Genomic DNA, 25,000 nt, shown 5'->3' on the forward strand with positions numbered 1-25,000 from the left:
AGGTAAGAAACACAGGAACCATTTTTATGCTCTTGAAAAAGACACTTTTGGCCCATCGCAACCCATAGAGGTATCTGTGCATAGTGGTTCAATACACAAGAAAAGAGCCTACAACTACAAGAAAAACAATAGCCACTCATGTGCATTGCGTCCACTACCGACACAATCCACCACCAAACCTACTACAACGTAATAAGGATTTGGTAGAAGAAAAATCAATAGCCCCGCTAAGCACGAAAATCTCAACAATCAATAGGGGTTGAGGGACTCGAGATCTATCTCCACCTACAAGCTTACAACCAACGTTCTCCAGAGACCCACATTAATGTCGTATTATAACACTTGTGGCCAGAGACATGCAAACACCTCCGCACCTAGGCACGACTTAGAAACGTAATTCGCCAAATAGCAAAGGCCATAAGACCGAGTATGAGAAAGCTCTCGCAAGCAACAAACCCACGATAATGCAAATTTTTTAAATGAACAAGGGGAGGGGGGAAGGGACATGTGATTTGTCTCCACTTGCAAGCTTGCAAACTAAGTTCATCAGAGACCCACATTAATGTTGTATTTTAACACTTCCGGCTAGAGGCATGCAAATACCTCCGCACCTAGGCGCGACTTAGAAATGCATTTCTCCAAATACCATAAGGCCACAAAACCGAGTATGAGAAAACTCTTGCAAGCAACAAACCCATGAGAATGCAAATTTCTTTTCAAAAACAAAAGTGAGGGGGAGGAGAGAGACTCGTGATCTGTCTCCACCTGCAAGCTTGCAAACCTATGTTCTCCAGAGACCCACGTTAATGTCGCATTATAACACTTGTGGCAGGAGGCAAGCAAACACCTCCGCACCTAGGCACGACTTAGAAACGCATTCCTCAAAATAGCTAAGGCCACAAAACCGAGCATGACAAAACTCTTGCAAGCAGCATACCCAGGAGAATGGAAATTTTTTTAAAAAGCAAGGAGGGGGGAGGGACTCATGATCTACCACCACCTACAAGCTTGCAACCTATGTTCTCCAGAGACCCACGTTAATGTCGTATTATAACACTAGCCACAAAAAGGCATGCAAACTCCTCCACACCTAGGCACGACTTAGAAACGCACTTCTCCAAATAGCATAGGCCACAAAAATGACCATGAAGAAACCCTTGAAAGCAACAAACACACGATAATGCAATTTAAAAAATAGAAAACAATGGGATGGGGGGGAGGCACCAACCAAATATTTATTGTGCACATTGACTTGACCAATGATTCTGTGAAAACCCATTCATTGGGCTTGTCAAATGTAGACAACAGCCCATCCCTTGCACCATGACCTACATATGACGACAAGCCAAAGAGCAAAGAGGGGCAGAAATGTGTGACTACGACCACGCTCGTAAAAAGTGGCACTAGCACAACTGCACATGGCAAGAAGCAAAGCACGTCAAACTACCACGGTGCCTAGATTAGATAAATCAATGGGGGCAACGTGTCATTTCCACGTCTTTCATATGCCATGACTCTCTTGGGCATGCTATACAAAAACTAGCAAGAGTGGCAGTAGACTATGATTAGGGTGTAGGTGGAGTGTGCAAGCATCCATGCAAACCCACCAGCACGCATTGGCTGGCCAAGGTGCAAAACAAGGGGCTAATCATCCGGACCATCATGCCATATTGCTGTCCTTCACATGCCATGCAACTCCTGGGCATGCTGTGTCGCTACCGGCGTATGTGGCAGCAGCTATGCAGGGAGCCATACACGCCTAGCAGCACGCCATGGCAGGCCACAACGCACATCAAAGGCAATCATCGGAACCAACGTGCCTTGATGTGATTTTCACATGCCAGGCCTATCTTGGGCATGCCATGCTGCTACGGGCGCATCTGGCAGCAGCTGTGGGGGCACAATAGCACAAGGCAGGAACTCTTGCACACCCAACAGCCCTGGGTGGCAGGCAACGGTGTGTGGCAGAGGGGCTGAACATTGGGACACATTAGCCATTTACTTGTTTTCAAATGCTATGCCTCTCTTAAAAATGTTGCGCAGCTACGAACACATGTGTTAGCAACTATGGGGGCATGGCAGTGGAAGGTAGGGAGCCATGGGCACCCAGCAGCACATGGTTGTAGGTAGTGGTGTGTGGCAGATGGGCTGACCATCTAGAAAGACGAGCCATGTGCTTATTTTCACATACATGCCAAGCCTTTGTTGGGCCTTCATTGCAGCTATGAGCGCAGGAGGCAATAGCTATCGAGGTATAGCAGTATATAGTAGGCAACCATGAAGGCCAACCAGCACGCTGTGGCAGGCACAACGCACACCAAGGGCCAAATCTTCAAAACCGACATACCGTGCAGGTGTTTTGCACATGTGATGCCACTCTTGGGTATGCTGTATGGTGACAGACTCATGTGGCAGAAGATGTGGAGGCACTGCAGCATAAGGTAGGCCACCGTACGTGCCCAGTAGCACATAATGGTAGGCAACTGTGTGCGGCAGAAGGGATGACTGTCGGGATGGACGCGCCATGTACATGTTTTCACATGCCATGCCTTCGTTGGAATTGTTGTGCATCGACGGGCACATATGGCAGCAGAAGTGGGGGCGTGGTAGCGCATGGTAGTCAGCCATGTGCGCCCAGCCACCCACGATGGCAGGCAACGCTGTGTGGCAAAAGGGGGCAAGTTGTGCGACAGAAGGGCTGACCATTCACAAGCACGTGCACCTTCGATGGGCATGTTGTGTCGTGACTGGCACACTTGACAGTAGCTGTGGGATCATGGCACACAAGGTAGGCAGCCATGCACGTATAGCCGCAAGCAGTGGCAGGCCTCAACGCACACCAAGGGCCAACTCATCAAAACCGACGAGCCATTTCACTTTTTTTCCTATGCCATGGGTCTTTTGGGTTTGCCTATCATGCCTGCTCATTGTCTGCCACCCCTTTATGTGGCCCCATGAAAACCACCCAGGGAGTGGCACCCCCCTCCCTCAAGGTAGCTTTTATGCTCTTTGTCCCTTTCCAGAAGGAGACATGACCCCCCCAAAAAATATACCGGTCTATTTTTTGAGCTTCAAATATCCAAATCAAATGAAACTTGGTATGAAATTAAGGAAAAATCCAAATATTATTTTCATATAAAAATCATATTTTTCTGATAAATATTTATTTTCTTCTTAATAGTTACAATGGATGGCTATGATATTTACAAATGTCCTCCATCCAACAGTTGGGGAGGAAACTAGAAGCTTCCCACCTCCTTAGCAGAGCTCTAGAAATCTCTCCCAGAATATCTCCTATGAATATCTTCTACAAATATCTATAATAAAATATCTATTGTTACTACACCTTTGTAGAAAACTCTAGAACTTGGACCTTACTTAGCTTAATGGCCTAAGTCCATGGGCTTGGTGAGCTAGGCCCGTGGGCCTATGTTGGGCAGGTCATGACACTCTGCCCCACCTAAATCTGTGACGCCCTTGTCACAATCTCCTTGTGGTATTTTTATTTATGAGCCATCTCAGCATGCTAGTTGTCTCCCATCTCGTCTCGCTCTCTGGTCCCCTTCCACTTGACTAAATACTCCATATAAAGAGATAGTTTGTGTCTCTGGATGATTGGATCAGCAACCAAATAAGCCTCCCTCTCGCAAGGAGTAACGCCTATTGGGGTTCTTGTTGTAGTCATATAACTTGAGCCTCCTACAAAGTCGTGTGGTTGTCTCTGTTCTCTCGTTTACATGTTTCTTTTCTTAGCATGGATGGCTTGTTCCTAAATTCTCCTTGTCTTGCCCTCTCGTTCAAGGGCAAGCAAGCACCTAGCCCCTAGATGGTGTTGGAGAACTCCTTTAGTCCCAAGGTTCTTCTCGACCCCTCGAGCAACATTACGTATGGGGCATTCTTTGGAGTTGATAGCCTTAGGATGCCCTCGGCCCGAGTTCCTTTGCCTCCTCCGTCAAGGCGAAGTTGTGTGTGGCTCATGTATCTACCTTCGCCTGTGTGGGCTTCCCATTGATGCACACTTTTGCACACATCAACCGCTTTTGAGAGTTAAGGGCCTTCACCCCTATCTCGCCCCTGGTGGCACCACGCTGCATTGGGGACCCCATGCAAGGTGGCTTTTCCTCTTGGCCCTCTTCCTCTAATAGGCTTCTATCAGCTTTCCTCCTGGGGCAATCCCTAAACCAATGTAGCTCATCACATAGGAATCACTTGCCTCTAGGCTTGAACTGATTCCTCTTATCACGCTTGTGCCTTAGTGCCTCTCCTTTAGACATGTCATGAGAGGTAGTGGCTTCCCTCGCCGCTGTCTTCCTACTCTTCCCATACTTCTTCTTTAATACGAGCTTCCACCTTATCTAACCCCTTTGCGTACTTGAGCCTTGAAGGTGGCAACCATCTCCTCTTAGTTACTTACTATGGTGTTGAGAGCACCTTGTAGGGACCCCTTGAGCTCCCCCATCTGGCCATCAAGCTCCTCCCTGAGCTCCACATGGCCTTTGAGCTCCTCCCCACTTTGCTCCACGACATTCAGGCACCACTTTACCTCGCCCAATACTTGCTCCCCTCAAGCTAAGCGAGGCCCCATAGCAACGCCAAAGTTGACAGACTTGCCTTTGCTCCTTCTTTGCTTACTTATGTAGGTGTTGGTCTCTATTCCACAATTTTAGCTCGCCTATCTCCTATCCCACAAGCTTGGCTCCCTCGCAACAGAAGCTCTGATACCACAACCGTCATGCCCTTAGACCTTTCTAAGAGACCGCGCCGACTCTCCCACTAGCACTAAGTCAGCCTAACCACCCTCCTTAAGGGACTTGGGAAGAGAAGAAGTGAACACAAGAGTGAGTTCGAGAAGAATGAACTTATATTGCACTAGAGAGCTCTTGAGTACAAGGCTTGAGAACTCACTTGCTCGGCTGAACACTCTTGGTTGGTCCTTGGTGAGTGTCTTTGCCAAATGAGGCAACACCTATTTGTAGGCACCCCAAGTTACAATGGATGGCTAAGATATTTACAAACATCCTGCATCCAACGGTTGGGGAGGAAACTAGAAGCCTCCCACCTTCTTAGTGGAGAACTCTAGAAATCTCCCCCAAAATACCTCCTATAAATATCTTCTAGAAATATCTACAATAAAATTATCTAGAGTTACTACACCTTTGTAGAAAACTCTAGAACTTAGACCTTACTTAGCCCAATGGCCTAAGTCCATGGGCCTATGTTTGGCAGGTCGTGACAACGTGTACACTTAGTGGCACTCAATGTGCACGCATAGGCGCACTTCACTTGGGCAACATGCATAACCATACTCAGGCAACCGTTGGGGCAGTTAACAATTAGGGGCATACCTGGGGCCACGCATGGACTATCCTAGCCTCAGGAGGGTGTGGGGGTAGAACTAGAAATATTTGGGGGGAAAGAAAAGGGGAAAAAGACGGGGGAACGAATCGATACGACACGGGGCTGAATCTCAGTGGATCGTGGTAGCAAGGCCACTCTGCCACTTACAATACCCCATCGCGTATTTAAGACGTCTGCAAAGGATTCTATCCATCGCCTGACAGGAATTAAGCTTCAAGGCAGCCCACACAACACGTCCACTACGGGGGTTGGCCAATGACATGTGCCTTTAGGGGCCGGAGGGCCCCTACTATGGGTCGGTAAACGGGCGATGGGCACAGGCATCGCTTCTTTAGCCTGGATTCTGACTTAGAGGCGTTCAATCATAATCCGGCATATAGCAGCTTCACGCCACTGGCTTTTCAACCAAGCGCGATGACTAATTGTGTGGATCAACGGTTCCTCTCGTACTAGGTTGAATTACTATCGCGACACTGTCATTAGTAGGGTAAAACTAATCTGTCTCACGACGGTCTAAGCCCAGCTTACGTTCCCTATTGGTGGGTGAACAATCCAACACTTGGCGAATTTTGCTTCGCAATGATAGGAAGAGGCGACATCAAAGGATCAAAAAGCAACATCGCTATGAACGCTTGGTTGCCACAAGCCAGTTATCCCTGTGGTAACTTTTTTGACACCTCTAGCTTCAAATTCTGAAGGTCTAAAGGATCGATAGGCCATGCTTTCACAGTTCGTATTCATACTGGAAGTCAGAATCAAACGTGCTTTTACCCTTTTGTTCCACACGAGATTTCTGTTTTCATTGAGCTCATCTTAGGACACTTGTGTTATCTTTTAACAGATGTGCTGCCCCAGCCAAACTCCCCACCTGACAATGTACTCTGCCCGGATCACCCCACGGAGGTGGACTTTGGGTCCAAAAGGAGGGGCAAAGCCCCACCTCTGACTCATGGAGTAAGTAAAATAACATTAAAAGTAGTGGTATTTCACTAGCACCGTTTCCAGCTCCCACTTATCCTACACCTCTCAAGTTATTTCACAAAGTCGGACTAGAGTCAAGCTCAATAGGGTCTTCTTTCCCCGCTGATTCTACCAAGCCCGTTCCCTTGGCTGTGGTTTCACTGGATAGTAGACAGGGACAGTGGGAACCTTGTTAATCCATTCATTCGCGTCACTAATTAGATGGTGAGGCATTTGGCTACCTTAAGAGAGTCATAGTTATTCCCGCCGTTTACCCGCGCTTGGTTGAATTTCTTCACTTTGACATTCAGAGCACTGGGCCGAAATCACATTGCGTGAGCATCTGTAGGGACCATTGTAATGCTTTGTTTTAATTAAACAGTCGGATTCCCCCTGTCCGTACCAGTTCCAAGTCGACTGTTCGGTGCCTGGGGAAGGCCCCTGAGGGGGCCGTTCCTAGTCTGTCCCCTGACCGGTACGCGGTGACCCGCTCTCACCGCGAAAGTAGCTCGAGAAATCCTTCGATAGCTAATCGTTTTCCCGAGGTTACGGATCCATTTTGTTGACTTCCCTTGCCTACATTGTTCTATCGACCAGAGGCTGTTCACCTTGGAGACCTGATGCGGTTATGAGTACGATCGGGCATGGTCGGCACTTGATCCTCCAGATTTTCAAGGGCCACCGGGGGCGCACCGAACACCACGTGACGTGCAGTGCTCTTCCAACCACTGGGCCCTACCTCCGGTTGAGCCGTTTTTAGGGTGGGCAGGCTGTTAACCAAAAAAGATAACTCTTCCTGAGGCCCCTGCCGACGTCTCCGGACTTCCTAACATTGTTGTCAACCGCCACGTCCCGGTTCAGGAATTTTAAAACGATTCCCTTCCGGAGCACGCGTGCCTACACGCTCTCTGATGAACTTCCCCTATTCCTTAGGATCGACTAACCCATGTGCAAGTGCCGTTCACATGGAACCTTTCCCCTCTTCGGCCTTCAAAGTTCTCATTTGAATATTTGCTACTACCACCAATATCTGCACCGACGGTCACTCCGCTCGAGTTCATGCCCCTAGTTTTACGGTGACCATCATGCCCTCCTACTCATTGGGGCCTGGCAGTTGCCTTGACGACCGAGTAAAGGTTACGCACTTCAGCGCCATCCATTTTCAAGGTTAGTTGATTCGGCAGGTGAGTTGTTACACACTCCTTAGTAGATTTCGACTTCCATGACCACTGTCCTACTATCTTAATCGACCAACACCCTTTGTGGGTTCTAGGTTAGCATGCAATCCAGTACCGTAATCCGACTTCCGATTCATCCCGCATCGCCAGTTCTGCTTACCAAAAATGGCCCACTTAAAGCTCTCGATTCCATGGCGTGGCTCAATGAAGCAGCCACGCCGTCCTACCTATTTAAAGTTTGAGAATAAGTCGAGGGTGTTATGCCCCCAATGCCTCTAATCATTGGCTTTAGCCGATAGAACATGCCCGCGGGTTTCAACTATCTTGTGGGAAACTTTGAAGGAACCAACTACTAGATGATTCGATTAGTCTTTCACCCCTATACCCAAGTCAGACGAATGATTTGCACATCAGTATTGCTATGGGCCTCCACTAGAGTTTCCTCTGGCTTAGCCCCGCTCAGGCATAATTCACCATCTTTCGGGTCCCGATAGGTATGCTCTCACTCGAACCCTTCACAGAAGATCAAGGTCGGTCGGTGGTGCAACCCACAAGGGGATCCCACCAGTCAGCTTCCATACGCCTTATGGGTTTTACTCGCCCGTTGACTTGCACACATGTCAGACTCCTTGGCCCGTGTTTCAAGATGAGTCGAATGGGGAGCCCGACAGGCCAATGCCTGGAGCATGCAGTTTCCAATAGGCACACCATCGAGGTGCACGCTGCCTACCATGATCACGGCGATGACATCTCCTCAGACATAAAGCGATAACCCGGGCTTGGGACGCCGTTGCAATCCACATCGATCCACGCCCTGAGTCGAGCAGCGAATCGGCTATTAACCGTTTCGCGTCCAATCGAGATGCATCACTAGCCCCCGCTTCCCTCCTGATAATTTTAAACACTCTTTGACTCTATTTTCAAAGTCCTTTTCATCTTTCCCTTGTGGTACTTGTTCGTTATCGTTCTCTCGCCTATATTTAGCCTTGGACAAAATTTACCACCTAATTGGGGCTACATTCCCAAACAACTTGACTCACCGACAGTGCCTCATGGTACGACAAGGTCCAGACACGATGGGTCTCTCACCCTCTTCAGCACCCCCTTCCAGGGGACTTGGGCCCGGTCCGCTGCTGAGGACGCTTCTACAGACTACAATTCGAATGACAAATCCGCCCAATTCTCAAGCTAGGATCGTCCCGATTTACTCGCCGTTGCTAAGGGAATCCTCGTAAGTTTCTTGTCCTCCGCTTATTGATATGCTTAAACTCAGCGGGTAGCCCCACCTGACCTAGGGTCGCAGTCAAAATGCCATCGAATGGCGATCAGGGTCACCAGAGCTCAATGGGAGCAGAACACGCACACGATGTCTGAACAATGGCAAAGTGGCTCGAACCACCACTCATCGTGACGCTTGCCACACAAGGGGCCCTTGAATTTGGGCCTATCGCATCTCAAACAGAGACACCAGGGGCCAATCTTCACTCCACACCACCACCACAAGGGGTAAAGGAGGTGGGGCAACATGACTCGTGTCGCCCAGGCAGGAGTGCCCTCAGCCCTATGGCCTAGGGCGCAACTTGCATTCAAAGACTCCATAGTTCACGGGATTCTACAATTCACACAAAGTATCACATTTTTCTACGTTCTTCATCGATGCAAGAGCCGAGATATTCGTTGTCGAGAGTCGTTAAGATAAAGATTCGGATCTAGGATGACCACACCAGACCAAAGGCGCAATGATGTCATATCCTTTCCGTTGTGAGTTCCTTGGCGCCGACTATGCCGGTGGTTATGTTTAGGTTGAATGCTACGAAGGATCACAGGCCTACCTTTTACAAGGGTTGAGAAGGAAGGAGCTCACGCTCCCAGGCCCTACCTTGATAGCGTAACGTAACATGTTCATGGGTCTCACTGGATAGGTATCGATAATGATCCTTCTGCAGGTTCACCTACGGAAACCTTGTTACGACTTCTCCTTCCTCTAAATGATAAGGTTCAATGGACTTCTCACGACGTCAGCGGTGGTGAACCACCTACATCGTTGCGATCTGAATACTTCACCGGACCATTCAATCGGTAGGAGCGACGGGCGGTGTGTACAAAGGGCAGGGACGTAGTCAACGCGAGCTGATGACTCGTGCTTACTAAGAATTCCTCGTTGAAGGCCAACAATTGTAATAATCTATCCCCATCATGATGAAATTTTAAAGATTACCAGGGCCTGTCGACCAGGGCTATAGACTCCTTGAATACATCAGTGTAGCGCGCGTGTGGCCCAGAACATCTAAGGGCATCACAGACCTATTATTGCCTCAAACTTCTGTGGCCTAAATGGCCATAGTTCCTCTAAGAAGCTGGCCGTGGAGGGTCACCTCCACATAGCTAGTTCGCAGGCTGAGGTCTCGTTCATTAACGAAATTAACTAGACAAATTGCTCCACCAACTAAGAACGGCCATGCACCACCACCCATAGAATCAAGAAAGATCTCTCAGTTTGTCAATCCTTACTATATCTAGACCTAGTAAGTTTCCCCATGTTGAGTCAAATTAAGCCGCAGGCTCCACTCCTGGTGGTGCCATTCCATCAATTCCTTTAAGTTTCATCCTTACGACCATACTCCCCCCGGAACCCAAAAACTTGGATTTCTCATAAGGTGCCGATGGAGTCCTAAAAGCAACATCCACTGATCCCTGGTCGGCATCGTTTATGGTTGAGACTAGGATAGTATCTGATCGTCTTCGAGCCCCCAACTTTCGTTCTTGTGAAAACATCCTTGGCAAATGCTTTCGCAGTGGTTCTTCTTTCATAAATCCAAGAATTTCACCTTTGACTATGAAATACGAATGCCCCCAACTGTCCCTGTTAATCATTACTACGATCCCGAAGGCCAACGCAATTAGATCGAAATCCTATGATGTTATCCTATGCTAATGTATCCAAAGTGTAGGCTTACTTTGAGCACTCTAATTTCTTCAAAGTAACGGCGATGGAGGCACGACCCAACCATTTAAGGCTAGGCACGCATCGCCGACGGAAGGGATGAGATGACCGGTACACACCGTGAGGTGGACCGATCGTCCCATCCCAAAGTCCAACTACGAGCTTTTTAACTGCAACAACTTAAATATAAGCTATTGGAGCTGGAATTATAGTGGCTACTGGCACCAGACTTGCCCTCCAATGGATCCTCGTTAAGGGATTTAGATTGTACTCATTCCAATTACCAGACTCAAAGAGCCCGGTATTGTTATTTATTGTCACTACCTCCCCATGTCAGGATTGGGTAATTTGTGTGCCTGCTACCTTTCCTTGGATGTGGTAGCCGTTTCTCAGGCTCTGTTTGAGATTTAAAATGTAACCGCAAGCGTACGGATCAGTGTAGCTACGGGTCGAACAAAGGGAGAGCAGTCACTTTATTTTTTTATCTCTTTTAATAATGCGAAAGTGAACCGATTAATAGTTGCGATCTAATTCTAATTACTGTCCTAAACATATGTATCTAAAACAACGTCCTAACCATTCGTCATCTAAGAATTTAAAGACGCAAGCCATACAATTAAAATTAAATAAATAAATAACTAAAAATAAACAACCCACGCAATTAAAAAATAAAAAAAAAAATAAATAAATAAAGAAAAAAATGCTGAAATAAAAATAAAGTAAAAGAAAGGGGATAAAGCTAGAGAGAGACTCACAAGTAGGTTTCTCTACTTAGCCCGAGGAATGCATCATAATATGAGCTTCCCTACTTGACCAGAGAGTCACTCTTACAAGGGTTACTCTACTTGGCTTTAGGGAAAGGGAGACAATTAAAATAAAAACAATAAATTGATGGTTCTATGGCTAGGAGGGCAAAGCCAACACATACACTAGCCATGAACCTTGGGGGAAAGGGATAGCAATAATGTAATGACTGAAAATAAAAATCCTAAATTAAGAAAGAAATGGTAGTCAGAAGAGGGAATGAGAGGGGGGAGAGAAGACTACTGAAGGAGCCTACTTACTTGAATCAATGCTTGAACTTGAAAAAAAAATTGCTCCACGGCTCGTGATCTTGTCACCTAAATCTAAGCCTAGAACTATAACTTAAAAAATTACAACTCAATTGCATAAATCATAAACATAAAAGGGCTGAATAAAAATAAAAGAGTGCTTGCATTAATTGAAATAAAAAAAAAACTATTACAAAAGTGATTGAAGAAAAGATAAAGAAGAACTAAAACTAGAGAGAGAGCATGAGAAAGAGAGAGCAATTAAAAAAACTAGAAGAAGAATGAATTGTCTCTCCTCCTCTTACATGAGTTTTATTTATAGGGAATGGGGAGGTAGGGTAACAAATTTCTCTTTCCTAAAAGGGAGAAACCCACAATTGATTGTGAGATCTTTTGAGTCCAAAAGTGCTAAGATGGAGGAGAGAGAAGAGAGAAATAAATTTGGAGAAATTTCCTATAATTTTTTTGCTTATTTTCTTTCCTTTTTTTTCTAATTTATTTTTCTTCTTTTTCTCTCTCCTAGGGACGATTTTCTTCTTGCTTTGTGTGATTTGGACAATCTTTGGTGATGATGTGGAGGAGAGAGAAGATTTGGATAATTTTTATTTCTCCCTTTTTTTTCTTTCCTTTTTTTTTCTTCTCTTCTTGCTTCCACGATTTTCCTTTCCTTTTTTTTTTCTTCTTGCTTCCACGATTTTCCTTGCTTCTAATTTGATGTGGAAATCCCCTCCATGCCCTTAGTGCTTTAAGTGAGTGAAAAGCAGGAAATCTTCAACAAAATTCTCTAAAAAAAAAAAACCATGAGATTCGAACTTGAGACCTCTTGGTGAGCAAGGGAATTTTGCACACCATAGCTCACCAACTACACTAGGTAGTTGTTGTTACCAAAAACAAATCTTCAATCACTTAAGGATGTGGTCCATCGATCCTTGTTGGCATTTAAAATATTCCTTGTACCTCTGGGACAACTGCAAATGGGCTGGTTCTGCATCTCGGTTCAGTTCTAATCCATTATTCTTTTTCTGACCCGAAAAGAATAATCATTTGTACGGGTGACCAAACGAATGTGTACTTTTAATTGAACACGTCCATCTTGCTCAGAATTTTGTCCTCTTCGTAACCATGAAAAGAAATAGGACCTCTTTACGTGTAAAATTGAAGATATAGCATCCGATAGTCTTTAAGGCCTTAAAAATATAAAACCTGCAAAAAGAGAGTAAAACCCAAGGTAGTTCAATTCTAAATATGTAAAATGCATATTTTACTACCCTAGATTTCACACATAAATGTGCTCATCAGGCTCCCTCTCCGGAATCGAACCCTAATTCTCCATCACCTGTCACCACCATAGTAGGCCACTATCCTACCATCGAAAGTTGATAGGGCAAAAATTTGAATGATGCATCATCGGCACAAAGGCCATGCGATCCGTCAAGTTATCATGAATCATTAGAGCAACGGGTAGAGCCCGCATCGACCTTTTATCTAATAAATGCATCCCTTCCAAAAGTCAAGGTTCGGTGCACGTATTAGCTCTAGAATTACTACGGTTATCCGAGTAACAGATACCATCAAACAAACTATAACTGATTTAATGAGCCATTCGCAGTTTCACAGTCTGAATGAGTTCATACTCACACATGCATGGCTTAATCTTTGAGACAAGCATATGACTACTGGCAGGATCAACCAGGTAACTTTCCTTCTTGATGGCAAAGCACTGCATAAACCACATCCCCAATTGTGCATTGGGTGATGCTGCTCCATACATTAATGGCAGTCTATCGTTCTTGTGCAACCAGGCACAACCAAAGGATTCAAGAGGACACACACACACATCCACTTTGCCCGATAAAATGTCCCGCATCCTAGAGCACAAACAGTGCACGTGCAGCACTGACACAAAGAAAGTGGACATATGCATCGTATGCCAAGCCACCTCACACCAACCACAAGGGCAGGCAAGAGGGATGAAATGATAGTGAAGGGGCAGCATCTTTCCATCCAACTGGGTAAGCAACACAGGAACCATTTTCAAGCCCTTAACAAAGATAGTTTTGGCCCATCACAACCTATAGAGGTATCTGTGCATAGTGGTTCAATACACAAGCAAAGTGCCCACAATCACAAGAAAACCAATAGCCACTCACGTGCAATGCGTCCACTACTGACAGAATCCACCACCAAACCTACTACAACGTAATAAGGATTTTGTAGAAGAAAAATCAATAGCCTCGCTAAGCACGAAAATCTCAACAATCAACTGGGGTCGAGGATCTCGAGATCTATCTCCACCTACAAGCTTGCAACCTACGTTCTCCAAAGACCCACATTAATGTCATATTATCACACTTGCGGCAAGAGACATGCAAACACCTCCACACCTAGGCACGACTTAGAAACGTGATTCACCAAATAGCAAAGGCCACAAGACCTAGTATGAGAAAGCTCTCGCAAGCAACAAACCCACGATAATGCAAATTTTTTAAATGAACAAGGGGAGGGGGGAAGGGACATGTGATTTGTCTCCACTTGCAAGCTTGCAACCTATGTTCATCAGAGACCCACGTTAATGTCGTATTATAACACTTCCGACAGGAGGCATGCAAACACCTCCGCACCTACGCGTGACTTAGAAACACATTTCTCCAAATACTATAAGGCCACAAAACCGAGCATGAGAAAACTCTTGCAAGCAACAAACCCACGAGAATGTAATTTTTTTTTAAAAACAAAAGTGGGGGGAGGGGAGAGGGAGGGACTCGTGATCTATCTCCACCTGCAAGCTTGCAAACCTATGTTCTCCAGAGACCCATGTTAATGTCGCACTATAACACTTGCGGCAGGAGGCAGGCAAACACCTCCGCACCTAGGCACAACTTAGAAACGCATTCCTCCAAATAGCAAAGGCCACAAAATCGAGCATGACAGTACTCTTGCAAGCAACATACCCACGAGAATGGAATTTTTTTTAAAAAGCAAGGAGGGCGGAGGGACTCATGATCTACCACCACCTGCAAGCTTGCAACCTATGTTCTCCAGAGACCCATGTTAATGTCGTATTATGACACTGGTCGTAAAAAGGCATGCAAACACCTCCACACCTAGGCACGACTTAGGAACGCACTTCTCCAAATAGCATAGGCCACAAAACTGGCCATGAAAAAACCCTTGCATGCAACGAACCCACGATAATGCAATTTAAAAAAACAAAAAACAATGGGATGGCGGGAGGGACCAACCAAATATTTATTGTGTACATTGACTTGACCAATGATTCGGTGAAAACCCATTCATTGGGCATATCAAATGTAGACAACAGCCCACCCCTTGCACCATGACCGACATATGACAACAGGCCAAAGAGCAAAGAGGGGTGGAAATGCATGACTATGACCATGCTCGTTAAAAGTGGCGCTAGCACAACTGCACATGGCAGGAAGTAAAGCACGTCAAACTGCCACGGTTCCTAAATGGGATTAATCAATGGGGCCAACACGTCATTTTCAAATTTTTCACATGCCATAACTCTCTTGGGCATGCTATATTAAAACTAACAAAAGTGGCAGTAGGCTGCGACGAGGGTATAGGTGCAGTGTGTAGGTAGCCATGCAAAGCCACCAGCACGTATTGGTCGGCCAAGGTGCAAAACAAGGGGCTAATCATCTGGACCATCATGCCATTTTACTGTCATTCACATGCCATGCAACTCTTGGGCATGCTGTGTGGCTACTGGCGTATGTGGCAGCAGTTTTTTTAGGAGCCATGCACGCCCAGTAGCACGCCATGGTAGGCCACAACACACATCAAAGGCAGTCATCGGAACCTTCGTGCCTTGATGGTGATTTTCACATGCCAGGCTTATCTTGGGCATGCCATGCGGCTACAGGCGCATCTAGCAGCAACTGTGGGGGCATGGCAGCACAAGGAAAGAACCCTTGCGTACCCAACAGCCCAGGGTGGTAGGCAACGGTGTGCGGCAGAGGGACTGAACATCGGGATGCATTGGCCATTTACTTGTTTTCAAATGCCATGCCTCTTGAAAATGCTGTGCAGCTACGGACACATGTGTCAGCAACTGTGGGGGCATGGTAGCAGAAGGTAGGGAGCCATGGGCACCTCGTAGCACACGATTGCAGGCCATGGTGTGCGGCAGATGGGCTGACCATCGGGACAGATGAGCCATATACTTGTTTTCACATACATGCCAAGCCTTTGTTGGGATTTCTTTGCAGCTACGAGCACAGGAGGCAATAGCTGTCGAGGCATAGTGGTAAATGGTAGGCAACTATGAGGGCCAAGCAGCACGTCGTGGCAGGCACAATGCACACCAAGGGCCAAATCTTTGAAATCGACATACCGTGCAGGTGTTTTGCACATGCGATGCCACTCTTGGGCATGCTGTACGATGATAGACGCATGTGGTGGAAGATGTGGAGGCACTGTAGCGTAAGGCAGGCAGCCATGCGTGCCCAACAGCACACAATGGTGGACAACTGTGTGCGGTAGAGTGGATGACTGTCGGGACGGACACGCCATGTACATGTTTTCACATGCCATGCCATCGTTGGAAATGCTATGCATTGATGGGCACATGTGGCTGCAGAAGTGGGGGTGTGGCAGCGTATGGCAAGTAGCGATGTGCGCCCAGCAACCCACGGTGGCAGGCAACGCTGTGCGGTAGAAGGGGGCGACATTGTGCGACAGAAGGGCTGACCATTCGCAAGCACGTGCACCTTCATTGGGCATGCTATGCTGTGACTGGCACACCTGACAGTAGCTGTGGGGTCATGGCATGCAAGGCAGGAATCCATGGGCGTCCAGCTGCACGCAGTGGTAGGCCTCGACGCACACCAAGGGCCAACTCATCGAAATCGACATGCCATTTCACTTTTATTCCCATGCCATGGGTCTTTTGGGTTTGCTTACCACGCCCGCTCATTGTCTGCTGCCCCTCTGTGTGGTTCCTCAAAAACCACCCGGAGAGTGGCATCCCTCTCCCTCAAGGTAGCTCTATGCTTTCTGTCCCTTTCTAGAAGGAGACATGACCCCTCCCCAAAAATATACCGGTCTATATTTTGAGCTTCAAATATCCAAATCAAATGAAACTTGGTATAAGATTAAGGAAAAATCCAAAGAGTATTTTATAAAAATCATAGTTTTCTGATAAATATTTTTTTTATTAATTTTTTAATATGAAAAAACATATTAAATTCAAAAAACTATGAAAAATTCATTTTAATGTATTTTTCCAGAAACTAAATTTTGGATGTCTTCCAAAGGTTGATAGAATGTTCTGAAAAAATATTGGACCATTCCAACATATTTTGATATTTTTTAATATTTTATGATTGAAACATTACGAAAAATACCCAAAAAAATGGAAATACGGGGTTTAAGTGAAAATGATTGTACGTTGAGTGCCAAATATCCAATTGCAAGGCTTTTCTAACCCAATGGGATGTTTTGCACAACATGATTTAAAGACCCAAACTATGTTGTGCGGGCGTGGCCTTGACGTGTGTAGTAGTCGGTGCCTTATGTTCAACCAAAGGCCGCAAAGGAGCCTTTGTTGCATGGGCCATGGGGACCATGGCAGCATCCATGTGTGAGCCATGTGCGTGCAGCTATGTGCATGACGGACTGCAGACGTGGGCACGGAAGTACAGCAATGCTTGCAACCTTGCGCGTGCCATGTGCTAAAATGCCCGTGGCATGTGCGGCCAAGCCAACCACCATGATCGACGCATGGGAGGCCATGCCAGTGAACTTGCGTGTGGTAGTGTAGCCATGCGCGATGCATGTGTGACCATGCAACATAACCTTACGCGAGGCGGTGCTGCCATGCCTACAACCTTGTGCGTGGCACATCCGGTAACTCCCAAAACCAAGCGCGCGGTGAGGCAGCGATGGGAGTGCCACATGCAGCCATACATACAATCTGGAGGATGGTGTGGAGCAATGCATGCAACCTTGTGAGTGGTAAGGCAGCCATGAGCACAGCATGTGCGGCCATGCCAGCAACCTTACATGCATTGGTGCAGCCAAACGCACGGCATGTACGGCGTGGAATGTAACCTTGGACGCGGCTGTACAGCCATCTGCGTGTCATGTGCGCCATGCCTACAAAATTTCATATGGCATGTGCGGCCACATGTAAAAACCTTGTGCAAGGCATGTGCAGTCGTGGTCGCAGCCTTGTGCCTGGAAGTGCGGCACGGGCAATAGTACGGCACTTAGTACTCCCACTAGCACTAAGTCAGCCTAACCACACTCCTTAAGGGACTTGGGAAGAGAAGAAGTGAACACAAGAGTTAGTTTGGGAAGAATGAACTTGTATTACACTAAAGAACTCTTGGGTACAAGGCTTGAGAACTCACTTGCTTGGTGCCCTAGCTAAATGAGGGCACCTCTATTTATAGTCACTCCTAGTTACAATGAATGGCTAAGATATGTACATGTGTCTTACATCCAATGATTGGGGTGGAAACTAGAAGCTTCCCACCTCCTTAGTGGAGAACTCTAGAAACCTCCTTAATATTTCCTTATAAAATATCTAGAGTTCCACACTTTGGTAGAAATCTCTAGAAACTAGGCCTTACTAAGCCCAATGGCCTAAGTTCATGGGCTTAATGGGCTTCGCCTGTGGGCCTTTAGTGGGCAGTCTGTGACACTCTCCCCCACCTAATTCGGCAACGTCCTCATCGCATCTTCTTCGTGGAACCTTTGTATGTGGTCTTGGAACTGCCATAAAGAGTCGACGAGTTCTCAACTTGCCTCGCTCTCTGGTAGCTCCTTCCACTTGACTAAGTACTCCCTACTAGGTGATACTCCTCATCTTCGGATGACTCGATCCGTGATTATGTATTCAGCCTCGTTGTCCTAGGAAGTAGTGATAGCCATTGGTGCTCTTGTTGAGGCTCCACGACTTTGGTCTTCCTTATCTCTATGGTATGGCTTTATTAGGCTTTCATGGAAGACTGGATGGATCTTGAGTTTTGGAGGTAGGCTCACCTCATAGGATACTTTGCCCACCTTTTTGGTTATCTTGAATGGGCCTTCATACCTGTGTACCAACCCCTTATGTACCTGCCTTAGGGACTTGAATTGTTGGGGTAGAAGCTTCACAAGTACCAAGTCCCCGATCTTGAAGTTTTCTGGTCGCCTCCCTTTGTCAGCCCATTTCTTCATCTTTTTGGTGGCCTTGTCTAGGTATGACTTAGCCACATCTAGCTTTTCTTGCTACTCCTTGGCAACCTTAAATGCCGAAGGGCTCTTCTCTATGTAGCCGGTCATCACCGTGTTTGGTGTTAAGGGTTGTTGTCCCGTGGCAATTTCAAATGGACTTTGGTTCGTAGCCTCACTTCGTTGGAGGTTGTAAGAGAACTGAGCCATATCAAGTAACTTGGCCCAGTCATGTTGGTTAGCACTCACGAAGTGTCTCAAGTAAAGCTCCAACAAGCTATTAATGCGCTCTATTTGCCCATCGGTCTGGGGATGGAAGCTTGTTGAGAAGTGTAGCGACGATCCCAACAACTTGAATAGCTCTGTCCAGAACCTCCCTGTGAAGCGAGGGTCTCGATCACTTATTATGGATTGTGGCACACCCCAATGTTTGACGACATGCTTTTGAAGTAGCCTTCCCGCTTCTTCTGCCGTACAATCCCTTGGTGCTGCCACGAATGTGCCATATTTTGAAAATCTGTCAACCACCACTATTATTGACCCACACCCTTCTGACTTGGGTAGGGCACTGATGAAGTCCATAGAGACACTCTCCCATGGTCTTTCTGGTATGAGAAGTGGCTCCAGTAGTCCCCTGGGTGGTTGCTGCTCCACCTTGTATTGTTGGCATACAAGACAAGTTCTCACATAGGCCTCTATGTCATCCCGCATCTGAGGCCAATAGTAAGCCGCTTCCAACAATCCCCGCGTGTGCCTTTGTCCTAGGTGGGCAGCCCATTTAGTGTCGTGGCATTCACGAATGAGGTTTCTCCGTAGGTTACTCCACTTAGGCACGTAGAATCTCCTCTTCTTAGCATAGAGCAAGCCATTTTGCTCCCAAAATCTTCGTGTCTTGCCTTCCCATGTAAGGGTAAGTAAGTTCTTAGCCACAGGATCATGTTGGAGGCCCTCTTTGATCAACTCTAGAAGTTTCCACTCCGGTTGGCTAAGAGAAGCTAACTCTACCTTTCTACTAAGCGCATCAGGCACCTCATTGGCCTTACCCGGCTTGTATTCAAAGACGAAGTCAAACTCTGCTAAGAAGTCTTGCCATCTAGCTTGCTTAGGACTCAACTTCTTTTGGGTTTGAAAGTAGTTAGTGTCAACGTTATCTATCTTCACCACAAACTGTGACCCAAGTAGGTAGTGTCGCCACGTCCTTAGGCAATGCACCACCACGGTCATCTCTTTCTCATAGACTGTATAGCGCCGCTCTGTCTCGTGTTACTTACGGCTCTCATAGGCAGTGGGGTGCCTTTCTTGCATCAACACCCCACTGATAGCAAAGTCAGATGCATCTATGTGCACCTCAAATGCCTTGCCATAGTCGGGTAGGGTAAGCATCGGTTCCCCCATGACAGCCTTCTTTAAGTCCTCAAAGGCCTCTGTGCATGCGTCCGACCATAACCATGGTCAATTCTTCTTTAGTAAGTCTGTAAGTGGAGCTACCCTTCTTAAGTAACCTTGAATGAACCACCGATAATAGTTAACTAAGCCAAGGAAAGACCTTAGCCCAGTCACTTTAGTTGGTGCCTCCCATTCTTGGATAGCCTGCACCTTGCTCTCATCCATTTGTAAGGTTCCACCTCTAATCTTGTGACCAAGGAACATCACCTCCTCTTGTGCAAATGCACATTTCTCCTTCTTAACATAGAGCTAATTGTCCCTTAGTTCCTTGAAGATGATCTTCAAGTGCTGCACGTGCTCCTCCAATGTGTTGCTATAGACAATGATGTCGTCCAAGTACACCACCACAAACTCGTCAAGGTAGGGATGGAAGATCTTGTTCATAAGGGTGCAAAATGTAGCCGGGGCATTCATGAGTCTGAAGGGCATCAGCAAGAACTCATATAAGCCATATCGGGTCACGCATGTTGTCTTGGGCTCATCACCTTCTACGATGCGGACTTGGTAGTACCCCGATCGTAAGTCGAACTTGGTGAAGTACCTTGTCCCACCAAGTCTATCAAATAGATCTGCTATCAAAGGAATGGGATACTTATTCTTGATTGTTACCTTGTTCAATGCCCTATAGTCGATGCATAGTCGAAGCGATCCATCATGCTTCCGTTGAAAAAGAACCGGGGCACCGTAGGGAGCTTTAGAAAGGTGAATGAATCCCGCATCCAATAATTCCTTGAGTTGCTTCCTTAGCTCCTCCAACTCTAGTGGTGACATTCTATATGGTGCCATTGCTAGTGGCTTGGTGCCTGGCTCCAACTCAATGGCATGATCCACCTCCCTCCTAGGTGGAAGACTCTTGGGCAACTCGTTTGGCATCACATCCTTGAACTCTTCGAGGACCTTCTCGATTGGCTTGGGTAGCACCTTAGTTGGACCGTCTTCCTTAGGCTCTAAGAGTGCTGCCAAGTATGTTGTCTCCCCCTTCTTAACTCCTTTCTCGAGCTGTATAGCCGAAAGAAGTTTTGGGCCGTCCTTGGTCCCTTGTATAGTTGGGACCATGCATGGAGCTCCTTCCTCCATAATGCAAACCATGCTGATAAATGGCATGGGTATGGCCTTAACCCTTTCTAAGAAATCCATGCCAAGCACCACTTGAAAATCATCCATGGGCATTATCGACAAGTCAACCGTGCCCTTCCATGTCCCAATGTTTAACTCAACCCCTCGAGCAACACCATGTATGGGACGGGCTTGGGAGTTGATGGCCTTAAGCCATCCTCCCTCCTTGATCCCTTTAAGTCCAAGTCTCTTCACCTCTTCTGTTGAGACGAAGTTGTGCGTAGCACCTGTGTCTATCATGGCACAAGTGGGCTTACCTTTGACATGCACCTCCACGTACATTAGCCCTTTTTGTGAGGTTGTGGCCTTGACCTCTGTCTCAGCCTTGATGGCACTTAGTCATTGTAGGGACCCTATATGAGCCTCATTATCTTCTTTCTCCTCGAGTAGGGCATTGAGAGCCTTTCTCTTGGGGCAATCCCTAGCCCAATGGGGACCATCACATAAGAAATACTTATCCTTGGGTGTGAACTTGTCCCTTTTGTCTTGCTTGGGCCTACCCTCCTTGTTTGAAGATGATTTACTACTACCTTCCTTGGGAGGGTATGTCTTAGGCCCCTTCTCTCCCCCACGTTTCCCATTAGTGCCCTTCTTGGGCTTAGAACTATCGTCTCTCCTAAACTCCACTAATGACTCTGCTGCTGTGATGGCTGAGGCAAGGTCCTGCATGCCTAGGCGTTATAGTTCTTACGCAGCCCAGCCTTGGAGGCCATCCATGAAGTTGAATAGGAGTTCCTCCTCAGTCATACTCAGGACTACGAGCATTAGGGTAGAGAATTCCTTCACATAGTCCCGAATAGAACCTGTGTGTTTAAGCCTTTTTAGGCTCTTTCTAGCCAAGAAGGTGGCATTCTCGGGATAGAAGTGTTTCTTTAACTCAGTTTTGAAATCATCCCAAGTGTCTATGGTGCATATACTTCTCTCTATATCGGCATGCTTTCTATGCCACCATAGAGTTGCATCATCGGTAAGGTAGAGAGTAGCGGTCCGTAGCTTTGATGCCTCATCATTAAGTGCCATTGCCTCGAAGTACCTCTCCATGTGCCATAAAAAGTTATCGATTTCCCCTGCATCTCTCTTCCTAGGAAATGGCTTGGGCTTTGGCACCTCCATCCTAGGCACTTCTCGTGAGGTAGTAGCTCCCCCGGCCACCGCCCTTTATATAAAGACCAATCCTCACGTACCTCAGCAACACAAGCTTCTATCTTGGCCGACGCCTCCGGCATTTGATCCTTAAAGGTGGAAATGTCCTCCCACACATGAACCTTAAAGGATGCAAACTCCTCTTTTTGGTCATATGCCATGCTGTTGAGAGTACTCAATAGGGACTCCTTGAGCTCTCCTTCGAGCTCCTCCCCACTTTGCTCTACAACATCAAGGTGTCCCTTCACCTCGCCCATTGCTAGCTCCACCCGAGCTAAGCGAGACTCCATAGGACAACCAACATCTACGGACTTGTTTTTGCTCCTCTTTTGCTTCCCAGTGTTGGGGTTTTCCTCCCTTCCACGGTTCTGCTCACATGTTGCAATGTCGTGTACCTCTGAAAGGTTAGACATAATACTTATCCCACAAGCTTGGCTCCCTCGCAACCGAAGCTCTGACACCACAACTGTCACAACCTTAGACCTTTCTAAGCAACCGCACCAGCACTTAGTACTCCCACTAGCAATAAGTCAGCCTAACCACACTCCTTAAGGGACTTGGGAAGAGAAGAAGTGAACACAAGAGTGAGTTTGGGAAGAATGAACTTGTATTACACTAAATAACTCTTGAGTACAAGGCTTGAGAACTCACTTGCTTGGTGCCTTGGCTAAATGAGGGCACCTCTATTTATAGTCACTCCTAGTTACAATGAATGGCTAAGATATGTACATGTGTCTTACATCCAACGATTGGGGTGGAAACTAGAAGCTTCCCACCTCCTTAGTGGAGAACTCTAAAAACCTCCCTACATAATATTTCCTTATAAAATATCTAAAGTTCCACACTTTGGTAGAAATCTCTAGAAACTGGGCCTTACTAAGCCCAATGGCCTAAGTTCATGGGCTTAATGGGCTTGGCCTGTGGGCCTTCAGTGGGCGGTCTGTGACAGCGCTGCCTGGACCATTGCCCGCAGCCATGTGCGGCCGTGCCTACCACCTTACGTGTGATTGTGCACCCTTTCCCGTAGCAATGTGCGTTGTTGCCTACCACCTTACGCATGGTGGTGCACCCTTGCCCTCAGCCATGTGTGCGTGGTAGCCTGCGCCCATGCTCGCGATAGTGGAGCCTTACCCGCAACCGTGCCCGAGGTTGCATACAACCATGTCTGCGGTATTGCAGCCACGCCCGCATCCATGTGGGCGGCAGCCTGCCTCGACGCCAGTAGCCTTGCGTGCGCTAGTGCAACCTTGCCCGCAGTGATGCCTACACCTTGTGCGGCCATGTCAGCTGCCTTCCGTGCGGTAGTGCAGCCATGCCTGCCACCATGCATGCACATTGTGCGACCGTGCGTGCGGTACTACCGCCTTGTGCACTGCCTTCATATGCACTTAAGTACCCTTAGGGGGGCACGCGTAGGCATTGTCATGGGCACGTATATGTGCACACTTGCGGCATTTAAGAGCACACTTAGGCAACATTTGGGGCATTCAAAGAGCGCAATTTGGCGACACTTGGGCTACACTTGGGTGCATGCATAAACACACTTATTCAACACTTGGGGGCACGTATAGGCGCACTTAAGGCGACACTTGGGGCATTCACAAGCATGCATAGGCACACTTGGGTGCACACTTAGGCAACAGTTGTGGGCATGCATGGGCACAGTTAGGCAACACTTGAGCCATTCAATGTGCACATGTAGTCAACACTTGGCGTGTTGTGCGGCCATTCAATGTGTACACATGAGCACATGTAGTCAACACTTGGGGGCACGCGTAGGCACACACTTCGGCCATTCAAGAGCACGTTGTCACGGCTTTAGACCTTTCTAATCAACCGCGCAGGCACTTAGCACTACCACTAGTACTAAGTCAGCCTAACCACCCACCTTAAGGGACTTGGGAATAGAAGAAGTGAACACAAGAGTGAGTTTGAGAAGAATGAACTTGTATTGCACTAGAGAACTCTTGAGTACATGGCTTGAGAACTCACTTGCTTGGTTGAACACTCTTGGTTGGTCCTTGGTGACTGCCTTTGCCAAATGAGGCAACACCTACCCCAAGTTACAATGGATGGCAAAGATATTTACAAATGTCCTCCATCCAACGGTTGGGGAGGAAACTAGAAACTCTCCACGTCCTTAGCGGAGCTGTAAAAATCTCTCCTAGAATATCTCCTATAAATATCATCTACAAATATCTATAATAAAATATCTATTGTTATTACACCTTTGTAGAAAACTCTAGAACTTGGACCTTACTTAGCCCAATGGCCTAAGTCCATGGGCTTGGTGAACTAGGCCCATGGGACTATGTTGGATAGGTCGTGATACTCTCCCCCATCCTAAATCTGTGATGCCCTCGTCGCAACCTCCTTGTGGTACTTTTATTCATGAGCCGTCTCAGCATGCCAGTTGTCTCCCATCTCGTCTTGCTCTCTGGTCACCCCTTCCACTTGACTAAATACTCCACGTAAGGAGATAGTTTGTGTCTCTGGATGATTGGATCAGCAACCAAATTAGCCTCCCTCTCGCAAGGAGTAACACCTATTAGGGTTCTTGTTGTAGTCACATAACTTGAGCCTCCTAAAACATCGTCTGGTTGTCTCCGTTCTCTCAT

The 25,000-nt window shown here is 47.0% G+C and overlaps 2 non-coding genes across 2 annotated transcripts; both read right to left on the bottom strand.

Moving 5' to 3' along the window:
* Positions 1-5,439: 5,439 nt before the first annotated feature.
* LOC122062326 lies at positions 5,440-8,796 on the bottom strand. The gene has a single exon (XR_006134918.1). It is a non-coding gene; the product is annotated as a 28S ribosomal RNA (ribosomal RNA).
* Positions 8,797-9,029: 233 nt separating this feature from the next.
* On the bottom strand, positions 9,030-9,185 carry LOC122062322. The gene has a single exon (XR_006134914.1). It is a non-coding gene; the product is annotated as a 5.8S ribosomal RNA (ribosomal RNA).
* Between the last annotated feature and the right edge of the window lie 15,815 nt (positions 9,186-25,000).

The sequence above is a fragment of the Macadamia integrifolia genome, unplaced genomic scaffold, assembly GCF_013358625.1.
Source record: "Macadamia integrifolia cultivar HAES 741 unplaced genomic scaffold, SCU_Mint_v3 scaffold100, whole genome shotgun sequence".
NCBI classification, from domain to species: Eukaryota; Viridiplantae; Streptophyta; class Magnoliopsida; order Proteales; family Proteaceae; genus Macadamia; species Macadamia integrifolia.